Below are 19,293 nucleotides of genomic sequence, written 5' to 3'. Positions count from 1 at the left end.
GAGGAGGAGGAGGAGGAGGAGGAGGAGGAGGAGGAAGAAGACTGCAACTATCTAGCATTGGATGACAAAAAAAATGGACAAAATACTGGTAAAAATTTTTAGGAAGAGCCTGCAAGTAGAAATTCTTGTCATACACCATGAATTTAATCTCTGGAACCTGTGGTAAAAGAATAGAACTAGCCTTTAAATTCAAGCCATAATATGTGTAGATGCACACATGCGCACAAGTATAATGATTTCTTTAAAGGAACTGTTATAAAACATTCCGATGCAATCTAAGAGAATATAGATAAACACTTCCATAAGTTAGGAAGACAAAGGATGATATGAATGTGAAATTCAGCAAAGAAATGGACATTTTGAAAAAAACAACAGAAATAAAGAGCTCAATAAGTCAAATAATAAGGTGGAGGAATGAGGATGTGGTTAAGTAGGTGGTAATATTGCTTGCCATGCAAATCTAGTAACCTGACTTTATATCACCAGAACCCAGGTAAAAGACGTATCCAATACTGCAAGCATCTGGAATCCTTGTGTCTACCATGGGATATGGGAAGCAGAGACTAGTGGACCAGCTAGCCGGGATTTCATAGCAATTTACAAGAAAGACCCTGTATGAAAAACAGGTTGAAGTTCTAGCTGGAAGTTTACTGTCTTGGAGTCACTTGGTCCCAAATACCCAACAGCCACTTCCCAAATTAGCATGCAGAGGCTTAACATTACTTGTAAAATCTTGACCAATGTCTCAGGCTTATTATTAACTAGTCTTTCCATTTTAAGTTAACCATATTCCTTATTTAAGCTCTGCCATGTGGCAGTACCTTTTCTCAGTACAGCATGCCCGTCTTGCTCTCTCTGGGTCTGGCTGGCATCTCCTGACTCCGCCCTTTCTCTTCCCATCTATACTTCTTGCCTGACTACCAGACAATCAATGTTTTATTAAACCAACTTGAGTGACAAATCTTTACAGTGTACAAGAGGAATATTCCACAGCAAGAAGGTAAAGAGCCCAACCCAAGGTTGTCCTCTGACTTTTACATGGGCAGTTGGGCATGCATGGAACTCTCTCCTGATGAACAGAGGTGGGGGGAGGGGATGGGGGAGTAACAAATGAATAAACAAGTCATGATAGCAGACTAAATCATGCAATCAGAATTTGAAGACAGGTCATATGAAATAGCCCAACCAGAAACACATATGAAAGACAGGAAAAGAAGAAGGGGAAAGAAGATTGAATTCAAGATATCTGTGGAAACATAAATGAAAAATAAATATGAAAAATTTTAAGATCTAAAGTCAAGAAATGTTTAAGGACATGTAAAATGTATGTATGTATTCAATAAAATACCATAAAGGTGCTAAGTTTGGGGGAACTACAGATATATGTACAGGGAAGGCTTAGATGCCTCTAAACAGAAGTAAGCAGAAAACATGCTTAGCAAGTGTATTATACCCAAATGACTAGAGCACAAGCCAGAGAAAGAAAATAAAATATACAAGAGAAAATCACTATCACATTTAATTGTTTCTCATATTAGATCAACTACAGATTTACCCAGGAAGTCCTGCAAGCTAGGGCACAATGCTATGATACATTCTAGGTCCTGGTAGGAAATTACCCACAACCACGAATACTATAACTAGGTAAATCTTGAGAAATGAGGAGGAAACAATGACCTTACAACATGAAACAAAATGAAGGAATTCATAATAACCAGGAAGTTTTACAAAGATGCAGAGATACCCCTCCCTCGAGAAAGGAAATGCAATTATCACGAATATACATGAAGATTCAGAAACAGATGACTGTTGAGACCCCAACACAAGCCTTACATTTGAATAGAGTTCAAACTGGGGCCAGGTAAAATGGCACACTGAAAGCTACTGCATGGTCCAAGTGACTGTGGGAAGGAAAACAGGAAAATAAGAGAGACTATTCCAAACAGGAAAAGAAGAGCTTCTAGAACTCATAAAAACTCAAAGCAGCAAAGGCCAGGCAGCTGAAAGTCCAGGGGAGAAGAGGTGACACACCAAAACAAAGCAAGTTTAACCCAGCTCCAGCCACGTGGCTTTCCAGCAGGGGACAGGAAAGAAAAGCCAGGTTGAAAGCCAGATGCCCTGGTATAAAGACATGTCTGTCACCTTTGCCCTAAAAACAAACCTATAATGCTTCGCTACACTCACATCCAATTGTGAGACAATGACTCTTGAGTGACAGAATCATTCTGTATGACTCAGAGAGTAATTATTAGTACCTACACTGATGGGGGACCTACTATATAAAACTGAGCTAGTTTGGGGGTCTGAGAACAGGGAAAACCAGGGAGCTTGCTTGCTGTAGCCCTGGGTGTGGCACAGCCCTGGGAGGCAACTGTGGAGAGCAGGGAGCTCATCACAGACAAGCTGAGTCGTGCAGCTGATATGAGACTCAGCCCAGACAGTGAAGTACACAGAAAAAGGCAGCCCTGAACTTGGACCAGAAGCCAATTTCATCAACCATGAGTGACAGGAGTCTGGTGACCTGAGGTGAGCAGGTGGATCAGCTGAAGCAGCCGTAGAACTGCTATTCTTTGCTATGGAGTCTGAGAACCCTCACACCTTTGTAGACCTTGTTGTCCACAGATGTGCAAGTAAGATGCCAGGACAGCCTTACTATCGGCACTTAGCGGGATGTGAAGCTATGGAAACAGATCTTCCCCATGTGTAGATCACACTGATGCTGTGGTACTTCCAGCACCCCAGGGAGACACAGCCTCTCAGCAGCCCATGGAACTTCTTCTGAAATATTTAAGGCCAGAACACAACTTTACTCAATACCAAAGGGTTGGAATAAAAACTCACATCTTATGAGCTCACAGTGGACTAAAACTAGACATCGATAGTGAAAGAAACTACACAGATGCTTAGAAACTGAACAATAATTCTTGAATGATAAATATATCACTGAATAGGTCAGGGAGGGAAATTTTAAACTCCCAGAATCAGAATTAAATGAAATGAACATTATTTACTAAAACCTTTGGCATACATTAAGACACTTCTAAAAAGAAAATTTCTATCAGTGAGTGAGCATTTAAAAGGGGGAGGGGTGGAGAGATGGCCATACTTGCTGCTCTGGTAGTTTAGTTCCCAACACCTGATATAAGAAATTAACAAATGAAGAAATAAATGAGTTTAAAAATCAGAGCTGGGGCTGGAGAGCTGCATTAAAGGTTAGGAGTGCTTGGTGCTCTTACAGAGGACCCAAGTTTGGTCCTCAATACTTAGATATCAGCTCACAAGAATTTATAACTCTAGCTCAAGGTGATCTATCATCCTCTTCTACCTTCCACAGATATCATGAATGCACATGGCACACATACACTCAAAAACAAAAACAAAAAAAATAAGTAAGCCAAAAGGGAATTTAAAAAATCAGGATGATTTTTTTTCTAGTTCCATCCCTTTACCTTCAAATTTCAAGATGTCATTGTTTTTAATATCTGAGTAATAGTCCATTGTGTAAATGTACCACATTTTTTAGCCATTCTTTGGTTGAGGGGCACCTAGGTTGTTTCCAGATTCTGGCTATTATGTATAGAACTTCTATGAACATAATTGAGCAAGTGTCCTTGTGATATGATTGACCATCCTTTTAGTATATAGCCAGGGATTGTATAACTGGGTCTTGGGGTAGATCAATACATAATTTTCTCAGAAACTGAAATATGGATTTCCAAATTGGCTGTACTCCTCCAGCAGTGGAGGAGTGTTCCCTTTACTCCACATACTTTCCAGCATGAACAGTCGCTTGTGTTTTTGGTCTTAGCCATTATGACAGATGTAAGATAGAATCTCAGAATCATGTTGATTTGCATTTCCCTGATGGCAAAAGATGTTGGGCATTTCTTTAAGTGTTTCTCTGCCATTTGATATTCCTCTGTTGAGAATTCTCTGTTTAGATCTGTACCCCATTTTTGATTGGATTATTTCTTGTTGTTGTTTTTTTTATGTCTAGCCTCTTGAGGTCTTTATATACCTTGGAGGTCAGCCTTCTGTCAGATGTGAAGATTTTGGTGAAGATCTTTTCCTATTCTTTAGGCTGCCATTTTGTCCTATTTGACAGTGCCTTTGGCTTACAGAAGCTTTTCAGTTTCATGAGGTCCCGTTTATTAATTGTCAATCTTAGTGTCTCTGCTACTTGTATTTACTCAGGAGTGGCCACTTGTGCCAATGTGTTCAAGGCTATTCCCCACTTTCTCTTCTGTCAGGTTCAGTGAAACTGGATTTTGTTGAGGTATTTTGTTCATTTGTATTCGAGTTTTATGCAGGGTGATAGGTAATGATCTATTTGCATTCTATATGGCAACATCTAGTTATGCCAGCACCATTTGTTGAAGATGCTTTCTTTTTTCCATTGTATAATTATGATTTCTTTTTTAAAAATCAGGTGTTCTTACATGTATGGATTTATATCTGGGTCTTTGATTTGATTCCACTGATCCACCTGTCTGTTCTTATGCCAATACCATGCAGTTTTTATTTCTTACTATATTCTGTAGTAGAGCTTGAAATCAGGGATGCTGATACCTCCAGAAGTTCTCTTATTGTACAGGATTGTTTTAGTTATCCTGAGGTTTTTTTGTTTGTTTGTTTTGTTTGGGTTTGGTTTTCCACATGAAATTGAGTATTGTTGTTTCAAGGTCTGTAAAGAATTGTGTTGGGATTTTAATAGGGATTTCATTGAATCTGTAGATCACTTTAGGTAGGATAGCCATTCTTACTTTGTGCTGGGATTTTAATAGGGACTGCATTGAATCTGTGGATCGCTTTAGGTAGGAGAGCCATTCTTTGTTAACTCTATCATTCCATGAGCGTTAACTCTATTCTTTCCATCTTCTGATACCTCCTCTAGTTTCTTTTTTCAAAGAATTGAAGTTCTTGTTATACAGGTCTTTCACTTGCTCGGTTAGAGTTATAACAAGATATTTTATATTATTTGAGATGATTATGAAGGGTGTTGTTTCCCTGATTTCTTTCTCAGTCCTTTTATCATTTGTATATAAGAAGGCTGCTTATATTTTTAGTTAATATTGTATCTAGTCACTTGACTACAGGTGTTTATCAGCTGTAGGAATTCCCTGATAGAATTTTGGGAGTCACTCATGGTTACTATCTTATCATCTGCAAATAGCTACATTTTTATTTCTGCGTTTACAATTTGTATCCCCTAGATCTCCTTCCATTGTCTTTTTTTTTTTTTTGCTATTTTCTTTTTTTTTAATTTATTTATTTATTAAGGATTTCTGCCTCCTCCCCGCCACCGCCTCCCATTTCCCTCCCCCTCCCCCGTTCAAGTCCCTCTCCCTTATCAGCTTGAAGAGTCATCAGGGTTCCCTGACCTGTGGGAAGTCCAAGGACCGCCCACCTCCATCCAGGTTTAGTAAGTTGAGCATCCAAACTGCCTAGGCTCCCCCAAAGCCAGTACGTGCAGTAGGATCAAAAACCCATTGCCATTGTTCTTGAGTTCTCAGTAGTCCTCATTGTCCGCTATGTTCAGCAAGTCCGGTTTTACCCTTCCATTGTCTTATTGCTCTGGTTAAAACTTCAAAAACTATTGTGGTGATATTTAGTTTGTGCTATAAAGATAAAGCTTGCCTAAGGATCAGAGTGTGGAGCAAGTCTCTAGTTAACCATAGAGGCCAGGCAGTGGCGGCACACACCTTTAATTCTCACCCTTGGGGGGCAGAGGCAGACACTTGTGAGTTCAAGGTCACCCTGGGTTATACTAGGTCGACCCAGCCTCAAAGGGAAACAGAGCCAGGTGGTGGTGGCTCACATTTTTAATCCCAGTATCTGGGAGTCACACAGCTTTAATCACAACACTAGGGAGGTGGAGACAGGAAGGGATATAGCTGGGCAGAGAGAGGAACATAAGGCGGGAGGAGACAGGAGCTCAAGGCATTCCGTCTGAGTGCTGGTAAAGACAGGACACCACATTTGCTCTGGGGATTTCATACTAGTAAGGACTAGTAAGTGGCTGCTCAGCTCCCCTGATCTTTCAGCTTTCATCCCCTAATATCTGACTCTGGGTTTCTATTATTAAGACCAATTAGAATTCACGATACAGACTATATTGAAAAGGCTAAATTGCTAAGTTGCGCAGGCTAGCCCTGTTCTCACCCTGTAACCCAAGTTAAACTCACAATCCTTCTGATTCAGCCTCCCAAACAGCTGGAATAATATACCACACCTGGCTTTATACACTGCGACACAATGTCTTCATCTCCTGCCTGCAGGAAGCCCAGGACAAAAGGAACTTGCCTCTTCCAGGTACCAGAAGGCTGAATTTGAACCAAAACAAGCCAAAATCATTCTCAGAGAACAGCAACAAGAGAGAAAAGAGAAAGACCTAAGGGGAAGAGAAAACTACCACAGAGTAGGGAGGAACAATGGGAGACCAGAGTTTCCTGGGAGACCAGCGGTTCCTGGTGTGGAGTCTCTGCCTCTGTCCTTACTCATGTAACTCTTGTAAAAACTGGAAGAGAGAGTAAATCAATACAAGCCTTGAATATGTAAAACCTACAAAAGTGAAGGAGCCCAAAAACTGCTCCAAGAAAGCTGTATAAATAAAAACCCCTCTTCCCTCTAAATGGTGTGTGAAGAACAGCCAGGAACAGTAAATCCCAGGCTGGGAGTTTCTCCTCTGGAGAAAAGTTTCCGCAGACTGAACTCACAGTCTGCCAGAGGAATCCATCCTCAACTGGGGGTGATTCAAAGCAAGGTCGCCACCTCCAGGGAAGAAATTGAGAACAGCTGCTGCGAAGCTGACCCCGAGCTGGGCCTGTGCCCTAGAACGGTCAGGGCTCACAGAGAAAACAGGTCATGGCTGGAGCCAGTCCTTCCTGAATTTACCCACATCTGCGATTCAGCAGCCAGGCCAAGTCCTCTCTTCCTAGGATCAGAAGCCCTGAAGGAGCCTCGAGCAATGGGTCCAGAGATGTCTTTATGCATGCACTTCAGACAGCAAAGAAGCTCTGGGAAACTTTCTCATCCTGCGGTACAGATGGTCACAGAACAGCCATCTCTAAATGGGTCCTCCTTTTCACTGTATCATCTATATGCATGGCCACTCAGAATAGAATAAAGGAGTCCTTCGTGGGACCAGCAGATTCGAGTGGTTATTTAGATGGATGTGGGTTCCAGTGAGCTTTGTATTAATTCAAACTTGTTATTTATTAGCAAGGTACTTTTTGTTTATAATTAAAGTAGAAACAACAGCATCTACTCCTCGAGAAAGCGGTGAAAGGAGGAAGTATCTTCTGTGTTCTCGGGGTCATGGCTGCCACTGGGAGCTGAACACATGGCATATGTTGGAGGCTGTATTCCTAAAATGTAGAGTTTTACAAGGCATCGATTAAAGTCAGGAGAATTTTTTTTTAAAACTCCATTTATGAATATTTCTCACAAAATGTTGAGCAGGAAGGACAAATAAGAGTAAAAATTGTATTATTTAACTCATGGGGAATTTGAAATAGACAAAACCAGAGACTTGGGAAGTCATGCCAGTGGCTACCCTTTACCCTTTAGAGGGAAGGATGAGGTTTGGTAGTGAGTAGTGATTGAAAAGTAGAGATTTCTGTTTCCAGAATCCTGAAAATCTTGCATCCGCCTGTAGAATCCTGTTACATAGGTACTCTTACTTGATCAAAACTCGCAGCCCTATAATTATGATTAGCTTCCTTTACTCATGCATATTGTGTTTCATTATAAAGTTCACTGAGGAGTTTTAAAAGACAAAGTCCTCATTTTTGCCGGGGTCCAGCCTTGACGGGTTTGTACATTCCAGAGAATGAATGTGTGGATTAGAAATACTAGGCAGAAAAAAAACAGAGATACAAAAGAAAAAGACAGAGACACAGAATAGACTCGGGAGGGCAACCCAGTGAATACTGAATTCGCCTGCAATTTATTTTCCGTATGTTTCATATACCCCATTCCAAAGGGGGAATGGGAATGAGTGAGGCATAAGACTGCTTTACCAAGATACGAAGGGCAAACAGAGCAATTACCTCTTCAATATCTGAAACATCCTGAGTTAAATATTCTATTGTTTAGGTAGGACATGAAACAACCACACCCTAGGCCAAGCAACCTGTAGGTAGCCTCACCCTGAGTCAAATCTCCTGTTGCAACCTTGAAGGGGCAAGAATAGGTCTGAACTCCCTGACCTTTGATCAAGATAGAACAAATCTACTCTGTGGACTCTGTTACAATTTTTCACCTCATGTTATAGGCAACAGCCTCCTCCATCCATTCTATGGCTATTGCTGAACACCCACCACGTTTAGGAAGTATTCTAGCAGCATAGGCCTGGGTAGCAAACAAAAAAGAAATCATACTTTGCATTTCAAAAGCACCTTCCATATCCAGTGAGGACAAAAGTTGTGCTATGGCATGGTCCAGTAGGGAGAAGGGTGCTAGCTAGACTTTTATCTATTAAGATTTATTGTCTCATGAAGCAAATGGGCCTGATACATGTCCTTCCTTTCAGAATGTATTTATGGATGATCAACTCTGTCAGGAAAAAAACTCCCATGGGATCTCATAGACCACACATTGATCCATTGAGTAATGTTCTTGTAGGAGACAGAAGAATGATTTTTTTCCCCTAATTCCAAATATAACTATCCAAGTTCTCTTTGCTTTCTAGGGAGAGTTTCCTGTTATTTTCATGATTTCAAACTTCAGAAATCCCCAAATAAATCTTTTTTTAAAAAATCAGTAGAGAGTGTGATTTAAATAAATAAATAAATAAATAAATAAATAAATAAATAAATAAATAAATAAAATAAAAAATCAGTTTCCACTAAGTCCCCCAGACTGAAACCTGAACTGATGAGTGAGATGAACAAATAGAAGATGAAAAAAACTTCAAGCCCTCACGTCCCCATGGAAACACAAAACAATAGCAACAACAGACTGCCTAAAATAACTTTATGCTTGTTCTAGAAAACCAGTCAAGGGACAACAGCAATTCGTCAAATGCACCGTCAAGAAAAATCCACATCCAAAATGGTAGGGAATTTCAATGTTTGAGTCATCTCCCACCTACTCACAGAGAAGGCCTTACTGACTGCAACATTCTAGCTGACAGTAAGGAGCCCTGAAGGTTTGCTTTTAGTTCTTCCTAACTTAGACCTGTCAGTTTTTTATTAACCATTGGGAGTAATACATATTCACAGTGTACAGGATTATTCCACAGCGGATGAGTCAGATTGTTTATTGATCAACCCACTAACATGGCTGTTTACAGGTTTGGAGAGTCAGAAATGGGCTGGATTTTGCCTTTTTGGGCCTCTATACTGAAACACCGGAGATGAGCTGGTGATTATAAACAAAAGAATTTAGCCAGGAGGGGTAGAGTCACCTTTGGGCTGAGGATATGGCTCAGTGTTAGAGCCCTTGTTTAGTATGTACAATGCTCCAAATTTGAGCCCCAGCACTGAAAAAAAAAACCAAACTCACAAACTGTCACTACCACCTCAGCCCCCTTCCCCATCTTGAGATGGTCTCTCTTGTAGCCCTTGCTAGCCTTGAACCCTCAGAGATCTCTTGACTTTGCCACTCTAGTGTTGGGATTAAAGGTGTGTGCCACAATGCCTGAGGTCTTTTTCTTTTTTAGTGACATTTGAAATTATGTTTTAATGTATGTATTTGTGTGTGATCATATGCAAGTGTGCTAGGGTTATTCAGGAGCAGGTTCTCTCCTTCTACCATATGGGTCCTGGGGACAGAACTCAGACTGTCAGGTTTGAAAGCGAGCACCTTTACCTACTAAGCTATCTCACCAACCCTTCTTTGGCTCCTCTTCTTCCTTCTCCTCTTCTTGTATTTTTTACATACATATATATGTATATTTTACTATATATTACATATATAGTAAAATTGGCTTGTTTCTTGTTAGTTTTTCTTAATCTAATTTATCCAAACTACCATTTGCCTCTGGGTTTTCTCCTTTTCATATATATGTGTATATATAAAATATATATGAAATATATACACACATATGCATACATATATCAAATATATATACTTTTAAAATATTATATATATATATATATATATATGCTAGGCCATCATGACTACTGAGAACTCAAGAACAATGGCAATGGGTTTTTGATCCTACTGCACGTGCTGGCTTTGGGGGGGCCTGGGCAGTTTGGATGCTCAACTTATAAACCTGGATGGAGGTGGGCGGTCCTTGGACTTCCCACAGGTCAGGGAACCCTGATGGCTCTTCAAGCTGATGAGGGAGAGGGACTTGATTGGGGGAGGGGGAGGGAAATGGGAGGCGGTGGCGGGGAGGAGGCAGAAACCCTCAATAAATGAATAAATTTAAAAAAAAAAAGAAAGTGGACATCAGAAGATGAAAAAAAAAGAGAAAAAAAAGAATGACATAAAGCTTAGAAGGGGTGGAAGCAGTGTATGTGAGAAAAGTTGGGGTAAGTGTGGGTGAATATAGTAAAACATACTTTGTATGCATGAATGAAATTCTCTAATACTTAATACAAATAACAGATTTTAAATGTTACACACAGGCCTAGAAAAGACTTAAAAACTCCTAACCCAAACCCAGTCTGTCAAACCTGAAAAATGATTATTTTTTCATATACCCAAATTTCAACAGATATTCATAATTCATACAAATAAAAAATGAAAAGATAGCATACATTTATCCTTCTAAAAAAGAAAAAAATTGTCAGCAGCAGTCCCACAAACCACAAACACACAAAAACAGAACAGTTATTAGCATTATGAGCCAGAGTTTGCAACAATTCTCTGGTTCAACTCTCAGTCCAATTAGAAATGAGCAGAGAGAATGGTGGGTCTTGCTGGGCAGTAGTGGCGCGCACCTTTAATCCCAGCACTCTGAAGGCAGGCAGATTTCTGTGAGTTCAAGGTCAGCCTGGGCTACAAAGCAAGTTCCAGAAGGACAGGTTCCAAAGTTACAGAGAAACTTTGTCTTGAAAGACCAAAAGAGAGAGAGAGAGAGAGAGAGAGAGAGAGAGAGAGAGAGAGAGAGGAGCAGAGGAAGTAAGTATGGTGAGTGTTCAACATTACTTGTCATTAAGGAAATGCAAAACTACAATTAAATGTGGTTTTCTATCCATTAGGATGGAAATAAGCAAACAACAAACAAACAAAATCCAGAATATGGTGTATTGTTGAGAATATGGAGAAGTCGAAATCTTCTGTACATCTTGGAAGAGATGCAAATTGGCCTAGCTATGTGCCAAGCAGCAGGGCAGCTCTTCAAAAAAAGCAACAGCATAGAATTACCATGGGATCTACTTTGGGGCATATATTCCAAGATAGTATTTTTTTAAAGACTCCAAGGAAAATGCATGAGCATGTGTAGCAGATTTATTCACAATAGGTAGACATAACCCAAATGTACAAGAATAGACCAACCACTGTGCATGCATATAATAAATATTATTCAGCTTCCAAAGGAGGGAATTGCTGACTGCAATGTGGATAAGCCTTGGTTATATTATCCTAAAGGGATTAAGACAAACACTGGTGATATAGTTTAATGGTGGAGTGCCTGTCTCTCATGCGCTAGGCTTTAGCTTCAATCTGAAGCACAGACAGAGAGGGAGAAGAAGAGAACGAGAACACGCCAAAGCCGAATCAACTTATAGAAGGCAATAAGGATAGACAAATCCAGAGTGGTGTGGGAAGTCCTTCTGTCTATGTGTTGTTTTATTGGTTAATGAATAAATCTGTTTTGGCCAGTGGCTTAGCAGAATAGGGCAAGATGGGCGTTCCAAGCAGATAGAGGAGGAAAGAGTAGGCAGAGTCAACAAGAAGCCATGTAGCCCCACCAGAGACAGATGCTGGAGGGAACTTTGCCCAGTAAGCCACAGCCACATGGCGATACACAGATGAATAGAAATGGGTTAACTTAAAATATAAGAGTGAGCCAGAAATATGCTTAAGCTATTGGCCAAAAAGTATTGCAAATAATGTAGTTTCTATGTGATTATTTCGGGTCTGGGCAGCCTACGCCAACAACAGACTATAGTGACTTGAGTGAGTATAACCCCATGGGTTCAGGTATTTGAATACTTGGCTCTCAGTTGGTGGCACTCCTTGTGCAGGTTTAGGAGATGTGGTCTTATTGGAGAAAGTGTGCCACTGCAGTTAGGCTTTGGGTATTTAAAGACTGCGGCCATTCCTGTTCTTTCTGCTCTATGCTTGCCATTGAGAACGTGAGCTCTCAGCTTACTGTTCCAGCCACTATGCCAGATGCTGCCATGCCTCTAGGATAGGATGGCCCCTCATCTCTCTAGGACCATAAACACAAAGATAGATGTTGTATGTGATACAAATTTTACCACAATAAACACAAATATCTTAAATTTGTTCAAAGAGGTAGCAAAAGATGGACAAAGAAATAAAGAAAATCAGAACAATGATATATGAACAAAATAAGAATATGAAAGAAAATTGTGTAAAAAGAATACCAAACAGAAATTCTAGAGGAAAAAAATTGACAATTGAATTGAATTAATTATGCGGGTTCACTAATAGATTTACATAATGGCAGGATGGAATTAGTAAGTTTAATGAGATGAATCATAGAAGCAGAAAGATAATGATTATCTCTCAATATCAATGGTCTCAGTTCCCCAATAAAAAGAAATAGATTAACAAAATGGATGGGAAAATAGGATCCATCTTTCTGCTGCATTCAAGAAACAAATCGAAGATAGACCTCACCTTCGAGTAAAAGGATGGGGGAAAAGACAGTACAAGCAAATTAAACAAAGAAGAAAAGCTCATGTAGACATTTTAATATTTAGCAAAAATAGATTACAAACAAAAACTAAACATGGAAGGATAGTACATACTCAAAGGAAACATCCTCCAAGAGGACATGGTAGTTCTTATCATCTGTGCCCCAAGCAAGGCACCAAAGCTCATTTAAAAAAGTTTAAGTCACATATTGACCCTCACACACTGATAGTAATAGAATATATTAAAAGTTGCAAGGGGAAAATCCAACTAATATATGAAAGTAGGCCTATTAGATTTATACATGACTTCTCAAAGGAGGCTCTAAAAGCCAGAAGGGGGTGAACCAATGTCTTTCAGACTCTAATAGACCACAGATACAAGCCCAGACTACTATATTCAGCAAAATTTCAATAAAATAAGATTATTTCATGACGAAGTCAAATTTGAAGAATATCTATCTACAAGTCCAATTCTACAGAAGGTACAAAGAATGCTAACTACACCCACAAAAACACATAACATTTCACTAAAACACAGAAGAATATACCTTCTTCTCTAAACCTCATAGAAATTTCTTTGAAATCCACTACATACTTGGACAAAAGCAAGTCTCAGCAAATATGAGGCTATTGAGATAAATCCCTGCATTGTATCTCACTACCTTGGATTAAAGCTGGATATCATCAGCACCAAAAACAGTAAAAAGTTTACAAACTCTAGGAAACTACACAACTCACTACTGAATGAAAAAAGGGGTCAAGATAGAAATAAGAAAGAAATTAAAGACTTCCTAGAAATGAATTAAAATGAATAAACAGCATACATACCCTGTGTGCCTTGACTAAACCTCTTTAGGGCTGTGGATTGTAGCATCCTTTATTTTACAGTTAATATCCTCTTTTGAGTGAATACATACATGAGTGCCTTTCTGGGTCTGGGTTACCTCCCTCAGGATGACTTTTTTCTAGTTCCATACATTTATTTGCTTTCAAATTTCCTGATGTCATTGTTGAATAATATTCCATTGTGTATAGGTACCACATTTTCTTTGTCTGTTCTTCAGTTACAGGGCATCTAGGTTTTTTCCAGATTCTGACTATTATAAATATAGTTGCAATGAACATATAGGTATAGAATACACAGCCAGATAATCTGTGATACTAACATAGTGGAGGGGCGCAGAACAACATAGGAGTGGAGTGGTGATTGAAATGGAGCTGATGTCACCCTAGAATAGATCATTGTAGCTGTAAGATGCTCTGGTGGTTTGAATAAGAACGACCCCCCCCCATAGACTCATATATTTGAATGCTTGATCGTTAGGGAGTAGCAATTACTTGAGAGAGATTAGGAGTGTGGCCTTATTGGCATAGGAGTGGTCTTACTGAAAGAAGTGTGTCACTGCAGGTTAGCTTTGAGGCTTCAAAAAAGTCCAAGTCAGGCCAGATGGCTTTCTCTCCTCCTACTGCTTTGGATCTGGATGTAGAACTCTCAGCTCCTTCTCCAGCACTATGTGCTGCCATCCTCCCCACCATGAAAACTGACTAAGCCTTTGAAACGATAAGCCAGCCCCAGTTAAGTGCTTTCTTTTATAAGAGTTGCCGTAGTTACGGTGTCTCTTTCATAGCAATAGAACAGTGACTAACAGAATCTATGCTGTCTGAAATATCTACAGCAAAAACAAAGAAACTATAGTCACAGGTGGAGTGGTGAGATGCTCAGTGGGGAAAGGCACTTGCCACCAAACCTGGTAAAATGAGTTTGAGCCTGGGGATCTACATGGTATGAGAGAACTGACTTCTACAAGTGCGCTGTGGGTACACACACCCACACACACACACAAACACAAACACAGATAAGCAGATAAATGCAAGAAATTGACTATAAATAAATACACACGCAAGGAAATGAGAAGAGAGTCAGAATTCATCCAAAAAAAAAAAAGGTCGACTAAACACAAAGGAAGGCATTGATGGAGGGAAACGGGGACAAAATGTGTTGACAATAGTGATAAATACCCACCAGGCAAAAGTCCTTCCCAATGAGAGAGCACATCCACTTCTGGGTCCATGACTCAAGGCTGTAAGCCAGCACTATATTACAGGTGTGTTCTCCTAATGAGTGGACTGCAGCAGCCGAGGGGTTTGAGGAATAGGGAAAGCTGTGTATGCATGGCTGCGAGCAGACCACACACAGGAAACCCAAGTCTCATTTAACTAAAATTTCCTATGAATCTAAGTCTTCTTCAAAATGTCTATTTAAAAAAAAATAAGAAAGTATTATTATACAAATGTATGTCAGCAAATTCAACAAGATTGATAAATTTCCAGGCACATGCAATCTATCTAGATTGGATCAGCAAGATTGAGTCAGTATAAAAGCTTCCCCCAAGTAAAAAACATCTTCGATCAGATCGCTTCAAAGAAGAGGTTCACCAAACATTTGGAAGATTGCTATCAACTTATCTCACATTGTTCAAAATAAATGAGAGATATAACTCTCTCTGTGCTCAACATTAATTACCCTGACACCAAAGCAGTCATTCCGTAGTTGCAAAACTCCTCAGGAAGAGTCTATCAAACCAATACAACATCATATAAAAACAGTGATGCATCTTCACTAAGCATGGTTGAATTGTAAATTCTAAGGATAATTCAACCTCTAAAAAGATATCAGCAAAGATAATATATAACACCAACAGACTAATGACAAAAAAAAACCAATTAACTTTCCAGGTGCCATAGTGCATGTTTTCCTGCCCCTGGCATGGTGGAATCATTGCTTTGGTCTGTCATTGTTACCCTATCTGGGATGAGTACATGTTTATCTGTATCTTGTCAGGAATAATCACACATCATCAGTAAATAGAAATACTTTAAACATGAAAATCCTCATGCCTGCTAGGACATTTGGATCATGGTAAGCATGGAGATACTAGAACTATGGATATCTGAAATCAGTTCTCACCATGCTACACAGAAACCACGTCTGCATGGCCAAAAGAAAGCATCATTTCCAGAACCAGATGTGCTGGCACACACCCGTTACCTCAGCACTCAAGGAGCAGAGGCAGGAAGATCATAAATTTGAAGTTAGGACAGTTTAGAAAGCAAGACCCTCTCAAAAATTGATGTGGCATTTTTTAAAGGTTTATTTAACTTTTTTTTTAATTTTATGTGCATTGGTGTGAAGGTGTCAGATCCCCTGCAACTGGATCTTTAGACAGTTGTGAGCTGCCATGTGGGTGCTAGGAATTGAACCCGGGTCCTCTGTAAAAGCAGTCAGTGCTCTTAACCGCTGAGCCATCTCTCCAGCCCCTTGATGTGGCATTTTCTTAGTAAAGATTCAAAAGGAAGACCGTCAATGCCAACTCCATCAAGCATTTACACCATGACTCACATTGTAATAGCATAAAATAGGCCCCAAAGAAAGGATGATGATATCCCAGACCTACAAACGTCATTTCAGGAGCATCTATGACTCTAGAACATTATAGTGGAGCAGCATTTGGGTGATTCGTGATGGTTGTTTTCATGATGCCCAGTGCTGACCTGTTCATAGGGCTTTCCCAGGGCTACATTTTCATTTCCCAGGTAGGCTATGACAGTACCTGTTCATCTGCATTTCATCAATGTCTCACCTAGAAGCTTAGTCAGGGCATTACAAATCACTATCATTTTATAGAGGTTTTACTGTGGAATAATCACTGATCTAAGTGTTTGTTTGTGTGTTAACCTTCTCAATTTTCCCTAACTACCAGTAATGGGAATCATTATTATTATTGTCTCCAATTTATAGCCGTAAAAAAATACTAAGGTATGGAATTTAAATAAGTTTCTAAAGATCAAAGAACTAATAACAAGTGACTTCAAAACCTGGCAGAAATTAAGGGAGTCAGGAGTTTCTTTTCCTTTCTTTTTAGAGAGAGATGCCTCTGGCTGCCCCACCAGAGCCCAGAAGAAGAGTTTTCTGTTCAGCTAGTTTTTGTTTCTTTCTCGGTCTAGAGATTGATCCAGCACCTCACACACATGAGCTCTACCCCTGAGCTACAGCCCAGCCTTTAGCTGTCCAGTTCTTGCAGTGACCTTTAGTGGCTGTGTGCATAATCTTCTCATCTAACCCCATCATCACAGTCCTGTGGGTCAGGTTCAGGGTCGATGTGTGACCCAGCTAAGATTTGCTACCACTATTTCTCTGTCCCCTGACAAAATGTTCTGAGTCAGAGACAAGGCCTTAGGAAGAAGGGAAGCCCAAAATAGAACTCATGGGGGGTGGGGCTTTCTCTAATGGTATAGTCACTAATAAATTGACCTTCTTACTAAATAATTCCTCACCATGCTCAGGAAAGAAACTCTTACCAAACTCAGTGTTCCACACACAAAAGGAAGATGTGAAAAGTAGGAGGGAGACTTGGTCAGAAGGATGCCCATGGGAGAGGGTGGGGGATGAGAGAGAGGAACATTGCTTATATAAATGTATGAAACTGTCAATCAAACAAAAAAAAAAAGGTGTTTTAAAATGAACTCGGCTCCAGTGACACTGAGATGGCGAGTGTGTGTCACATGAATCAATAAGGCCCTAATTGTGCTTCTCTGACTCTGAAAAGCATAGGTGGAAAAATTGCACCATGATGCTACAGATGACAGAAGCAAAAGTGTGGAGGTGGAGGAGGAGTGTGTGTGTGTGTGTGCGTGTGTGTGTGTGAATGGTTCCAAGCATCGGGCAGCAGCTGATGTCTGCATGACTTCTTGCAATAAATGAGACCGTCAAATCACTTGCTCTCACGGCAACCATTCATAACCAGAATTCAAGAAGAGGGGGAAAACCCAGGGCTACCCAAAATGACTCTCCAATAAAGGGTCAGGAAGAAGCCCTTCGTAAAATCAGCTTGAGATCATTCAGAGAAAAGAGAGCTCTTCAGCTTTTCTGAGTCACTAAGTTAGCCACACGGAACAGAAAAAATGACTCAAGAGAGCATGGTTGGATCCTGGAAATGGGCTCATTACTAGGAGCGGGGGGCCCTGGGCAAGGAAGAAGTGAACAGTAGAAGCACCTCTCATCTAAGACGATCTTAGATGCAATTACTCAGGGATACTACCAGCATTCTCAGAGGACTGCAGTCAGAACGGCAGGGTTCCTTCTGCCTTTGAATTTCAAGAGATTCGTTCTAGAATTAAGGAACCATCCTTCCCAACCCAACATGCACAGAACTGCATAAGAAACAGAGGCAGAAGCTTCTCAGGGAAATGGGAGGCGGTGGCGGGGAAGAGGCAGAAATCTTTAATAAATAAATAAATTAAAAAAAATACAGAAATGGCAAAAAAAAAAAGAAAGAAAAAAAAAAGAAACAGAGGCAGAGCAAATCCAAGCGGGCTGTCTTCTGCCTCTTCTTTTTCACTCATCTGGGTTCAGAGTACCAACTAAGGGGCCAAGATGAGGGCAGCAGTTCCTTCCCCAACCTAAGAAACTTTTAACTTCCTGGATTCCCCACAGGAAAGACAGTCATTCCTAGTCCCCTTCCTCTTCTGTTCTCGCTTTTATTTTTTATTTTTTAGTTGTTGCAAAAAAAAAAAATTTCCGCCTCCTCCCCGGTTCCCATTTCCCTCCCCCTCCTCGCACACATCGCCCCTCCCCCACTCCCCTACCCCTCTTCCCCTCCCCCCCACTCCATTCCCCCTCCCTCTCAAGAATGAAGAACAGTCCAGATTCCCTGCCCTGCAGGAAGTCCAAGGTCCTCCCACTTCTATCCAGGAGTGTTCTCTTTTATACTTGCTTCACTGATAGAAGATGTTTCTACACCTGGTGTGGCCAGGCTGTTGCGTAAATCATCTCTTTAGGCCAGTGGTTCTCAACGTGTGGGTCACATATCAGATAGTCAACCTAACAGATATTTACACAATGACTCATAACAGTAGCAAAGTTACAGTTATGAAGTGGCAAAGAAAAGAATTTTATGGTCGAGGTCAGCACAGCGTGAGATACTGTAGTAAAGATTCACAGCACTGGGAAAGCTGAGAGCCACTGCTTTAGGTGTTGTTGAGTGTGGAGACCAGCGAGGAAAGCTAGAGCCTGCTACAGGAAACAAGATCCTTTCCCTCAAGGATACCGGAAGCTTGGCAGACAGGCAGACCTGACTCAAACTGACTCTGTCAGGGTATAATCTGAGTGTCCTTAACTCCAATATTCTGCCCTGGGGTTGGGGGGGGGGCAGTAATAGACACTCCTACAGGTAAATTAGCAGGATCGAAAGACACACAAACCTGAAGGAAGTATAAAAATATTTCTTTTCCAAGGACAAGTAAAACCTCCTATGCCTTCCTGTCCCATCTCCTCCCCCACAAAAGAACAACCAAAACCAAACCAAAGCTTTAGTCTAGACAAGAGCAACTCATAGTTTGAAATGTTTGAGTTCTCATTTCTGTTTTTCCATACTAGGAAAATAATTTACGACAAGGGAAAAAGGAAGAGGTGGCTGAAAACACACATTGATTTGAACACCTCATAACT

This window comes from Microtus ochrogaster, chromosome 21 (genome assembly GCF_000317375.1).
Source record: "Microtus ochrogaster isolate Prairie Vole_2 chromosome 21, MicOch1.0, whole genome shotgun sequence".
NCBI lineage: Eukaryota > Metazoa > Chordata > Mammalia > Rodentia > Cricetidae > Microtus > Microtus ochrogaster.
The sequence above is the reverse complement of the archived record's forward strand: the minus strand, read 5'-3'. Positions refer to the sequence as shown.